Here is a 5,230-nt window from a genome sequence, read left to right as displayed (position 1 = left end):
GAACTTTCGTTCAAAACGAACACCTTGGTTCTTCCGGTGCCTTCCTTGCTTGCGTACAATTTCCTCAAATTGCTTACTCCCGGCAAGGCTCTTGTAAACGCCTTTCTTTATAATTCCCTTCAATAAGCTATTTTCTTGCTCAAGTGTAACTTGGCTAAGAGAATCATTAGTGGAATCAAGAGAACTACTAGAAGCAACAATATTTGATTTAGCATGACTATTGTTACTACTAGAGGAAGAATCCTTCTTGTTCTTGTTAATGGACTTGACTTGAGGCATGTAAGTAGATAAGAGTAAACGCTTGGCAATGTAAGAAGAACTTTTCTTACAGAGATCATCATTGATTGCCTTTAAGAACTCATTCTCTTGCTCAAGGCTGAGCTTTTCAAAGCGTAACTTGTCATGTGTCCTTAAAAGTTCTCGATGATCTTATAAGATAGTTTCATGCTAACTTAAGAGTGTTTAGTTCTTTAGTTAGAAGCTCAATCTTCTCCTTATCATTGTCATTTATTTTATCTTGATTAGCATGATTAATTTACGTTTCATCACAGTATTCATCACTAGAGTTGTCAACAAGTAAATCATCATCACCTAGCAAGTCATCTTCATCACAATTGATATCAACATACTCGGGGTGTGTTACCTTTGGGCCTTTAGCCATGAGGCATCTTCCAATTCCTTCATTGGGTGAATCAAATATGTCGTAGGAGTTGGTTGACACAAGTGCTAGACCGGCAACACCTTCATCTTTAGTATGTTCGGAGTCGGAGTGATAGCTTCTCTCGGAGTGATTGTCGGAGTCGGAGCCGGATACCCATTCACCAACACGAGCTTGATGTCTTCGTTTTGTGTAGCTCCTTGATGACTTGTCCTTCCTTTCCGAATCCTTGCTTCTTCGGGGTGTTCTTCGTTCATAACGATCATCTCTACTCCTTCTCTCTCTTGGTGGTGATTCTTCTCTTCTACTTCTCCTCTTAGGTGATTCTTCTCTTCTTTTGTAGGGAGCCGTACACTCATTGGAATAGTATCCGGGTCTTCCACAATTGTAGCAGTTACGCTCTCGACTAGAAGATCTTTTGTCATTGTAGGACCTTGACATGGAGCTTCTCTCTTTGCTTCTACTCTTGTAGAACTTGTTGAAGTTCTTCACCATTAGGCTCAATTCTTCATTGAAGGTTTGTTTCCCACTTGATGATGTGGGGGATTCACATGAGGCTTTGTATGCACCACTTGACTTGTTATGGAGCTCATCCTTATCCTTGAGTGGCATCTCATGAGCAACAATTCTTCCAATGACTTCCGTTGGCTTGAGATTCTTGTAATTGGGCATCATTTAGATCAATGTGCACATGGTACCATATTTTCCATCCAAAGCTCTTAGGATCTTCTTGATGATGAATTTGTCGGTCATCTCTTCACTTCCCAAACTGGCAATCTCATTTGTAATGAGAGCAAGCCTAGAGTACATTTCAGCGACGCCTTCACCATCCTTCATCTTGAACTTGTCAAGTTGACTTTGAAGCACATCCAACTTGGATTCCTTGACGGAGTTGGTACCTTCGTGCATATCAATCAAAGTATCCCAAATTTCCTTTGCATTCTCAAGACGGCTGATTTTGTTGAATTCTTTGGGGCACAATCCTTTGAAGAGGATATCACAAGCTTGAGCGTTGTATTGTAGCATCTTTAACTCATCCGCGCTAGCTTCACGATTCGGTTCTCTCCCATCAAAGAATTCACCTTGCAAGCCAATACACACAATAGCCCAAACGGCGGGGTTATGTCCTAGAATATGCATTTTCATCTTATGCTTCCAACTAGCAAAATTAGTACAATCAAAGTAAGGACCTCTACGGTGATAGATTCCCTCGCTAGACGCCATACTCTCCTAGGTTGTGAAACCAAAGCTACGACCACCAAAAGCTATGAAAATCAAAGAAAATGGAGACCAAAGCTCTGATACCACTTGTAGGATCGGAAGTATGTCTAGAGGAGGGGGGGTGATTAGACTACCTGACCAAATAAAAACGTATCTTTTTCCCAATTTTAGTCTTTGGCAGATTTTAGCTAACTTAGCACAAGTCCAGCAATCTTAACACAATTCAAGCAAGGATGCAAAGAGTATATGAGCAGCGGAATGTAAAGCATGCAACTTGCAAGAATGTAGAGGAAAGGGTTTGGAGAATTCAAACGCAATTGGAGACATAGATGTTTTTGTCGTGGTTCCGATAGGTGGTGCTATCGTACATCCATGTTGATGGAGACTTCAACCCACGAAGGCTAACGGCTGCGCGAGTCCACGTAGGGATCCACCCAAGAAGGGTCCACGAAGAAGCAACCTTGTCTATCCCACCATGGTCGTCGCCCACGAAGGGGACTTGCCTCACTAGCGGTAGATCTTCACGAAGTAGGCAATCTCCTTGCCCTTACAAACTCCTTGGTTCAATTCCACAATCTTGTCGGAGGCTCCCAAGTGACACCTAGTGTCACATCCCTGGTCCTGTTATGCACTAGGCTAGACCTCATGTGAGCATCATGTTTTAATTCAAATGAAATTTGAATTGAGGAATTTTCAAAGCCTCAGAAACCTTCTAAAAATGATCAACATTAAAATCTCCTCAAAGAAGTCCAAGAAAATGCTCCTCTTAGTCTCTGAAAATATTGCAAAGAGGTAAAACTCAAAACAATATTTTTGGTATCTCAGAGTTAATTATTTTGGGCCTTTGAATTAAATAAATAGCTATTTGCATTGGATATATATATTATATATAAATAATATATGTCCAATAATTACTGGAACATTTTATGTGGTTTGGTATATTTTAACTCTAGCCACATAACTATTTTCACGATTTTATAAAATGGTTTAGTATTTTACTAAACTAAAACAACACAGAACAAAATAGATAAATAAAAACAGAAATAGAAAGAGAGAGAAGGACTACCTGGCGCTCACCTGGTAGCCCACCATTAATCGGAGTCGGAGTCGGAGTGATAGCTTCTCTCGAAGTGATTGTCGGAGTCGGAGCCAGATACCCATTCACCAACATGAGCTTGATGTCTTCGTTTTGTCTAGCTCCTTGATGACTTGTCCTCCCTTTCCGAATCCTTGCTTCTTCGGGATGTTGTTCGTTCATAACGATCATCTCTACTCCTCTCTCTCTTGGTGGTGATTCTTCTCTTCTACTTCTCCTCTTGGGTGATTCTTCTCTTCTTTTGTGGGGGTGCCGTACACTCATTGGAATAGTGTCTGGGTCTCCCACAATTGTAGCAATTGCGCTCTCGACTAGAAGATCTTTTGTCATTGTAGGACCTTGACTTGGAGCTTCTTTCTTTGCTTCTACTCTTGTAGAACTTGTTTAAGTTATTCACCATTAATCTCAATTCTTCATTGAAGGTTTATTTCTCACTTGATGATGGGGGGGCTTCACATGAGGCTTTGTAAGCACCACTTTACTTGTTCTGAAGTTCGTCCTTATCCTTGAGTGACATCTCATGAGCAACAATTCTTCCAATGACTTCCGTTGGCTTGAGATCTTTGTAATTTGGCATCATTTGGATCAATGTGCACACAGTATCATATTTTCCGCCCAAAGCTCTTAGGATCTTCTTGATGATGAATTTGTCGGTCATCTCTTCACTTCCTAAGCCCGCAATCTCATTTGTGATAAGAGCAAGCCTAGAGTACATTTCAGCGACACCTTCACCATCCTTCATTTTGAACTTGTCAAGTTGACTTTGGAGCATACCCAACTTGGATTCCTTGATGGAGTCAGTACCTTCATGCATATCAATCAAAGTGTCCCAAACTTCCTTTGCATTCTCAAGACGGCTGATTTTGTTGAATTCTTCGGGGCACAATCCGTTGAAGAGGATATCACAAGCTTGAGCGTTGTATTACAGCATCTTCAACTCTTCCACGCTAGCTTCACGGTTTGGTTCTCTCCCATCAAAGAATTCACCTTGCAAGCCAATACCCACAATAGCCCAACCGCCGGGGTTATGTCCAAGAATATGCATTTTCATCTTATGCTTCCAACTAGCAAAATTAGTACCATCAAAGTAAGGACCTCTACGGTGCTAATTTCCCTCGCTAGACGCCATACTTTCCTAGGTTGTGAAACCAAAGCTATGACCACCAAAAGCTATGGAAATCAAAGCAAATGGAGACCAAAGCTCTGATACCACTTGTAGGATCGAAAGTATGTCTAGAGGGGGGGGTGATTAGACTACTTGACCAAATAAAAACTTATCCTTTTCCCAATTTTAGTCTTTGGCAGATTTTAGCTATCTAGGCACAAGTCAAGCAATCTTAACACAATTCAAGCAAGCATGCAAAGAGTATATGAGCAGCGGAAAGTAAAGCATGCAACTTGCAAGAATGTAAAGGGAAGGGTTTGGAGATTTCAAACGCAATTTGGAGACAAGGTGATTTTTGAGCCGTGGTTCCGATAGGTGGTGCTATCGTACATCCACGTTGATGGAGACTTCAACCCACGAAGGGTAATGGTTGCGCGATTCCACGGAGGGCTCCACCCACGAAGGGTCCACAAAGAAGCAACCTTGTCTATCCCACCATGCCCGCCGCCCACGAAGGACTTGCCTCACTAGCGGTAGATCTTCACGAAGTAGGCGATCTCCTTTCCCTTACAAACTCCTTGGTTCAACTCCACAATCTTGTCGGAGGCTCCCAAGTGACACCTAGCCAATCTAGGAGACACCACTCTCCAAGAAGTAACAAATGGTGTGTTGATGACGAACTCCTTGCTCTTGTGCTTGTAATGATAGTCTCCCCAACACTCAACTCTCTCTCACAGGATTTGGATTTGGTGGAAAGAAGGTGTCGATGTCAAAACCGGCGGATCTCGGGTAGGGGGTCCCTAACTATGCGTCTAGGCGGTTGGTAACAGGAGACAAGGGACACGATGTTTTTACCCAGGTTCGGGCCCTCTTGATGGAGGTAAAACCCTACTCCTGCTTGATTGATATTGATGATATGGGTAGTACAAGAGTAGATCTACCACGAGATTAGAGAGGCTAAACCCTAGAAGCTAGCCTCTGGTATGATTGCTGTTCGTCCTACGGACTAAAACCCTTCGGTTTATATAGGCACCGAAGAGGGTTAGGGTTACACAAAGTCGGTTACAATGGTAGGAGATCTACATATCCGTATCGCCAAGCTTGCCTTCCACGCCAAGGAAAGTCCCATCCGGACACGGGACGTAGTCTT

Source organism: Triticum dicoccoides, chromosome 6B (assembly GCF_002162155.2).
Source record: "Triticum dicoccoides isolate Atlit2015 ecotype Zavitan chromosome 6B, WEW_v2.0, whole genome shotgun sequence".
Lineage (NCBI taxonomy): Eukaryota > Viridiplantae > Streptophyta > Magnoliopsida > Poales > Poaceae > Triticum > Triticum dicoccoides.
The sequence above is the reverse complement of the archived record's forward strand: the minus strand, read 5'-3'. Positions refer to the sequence as shown.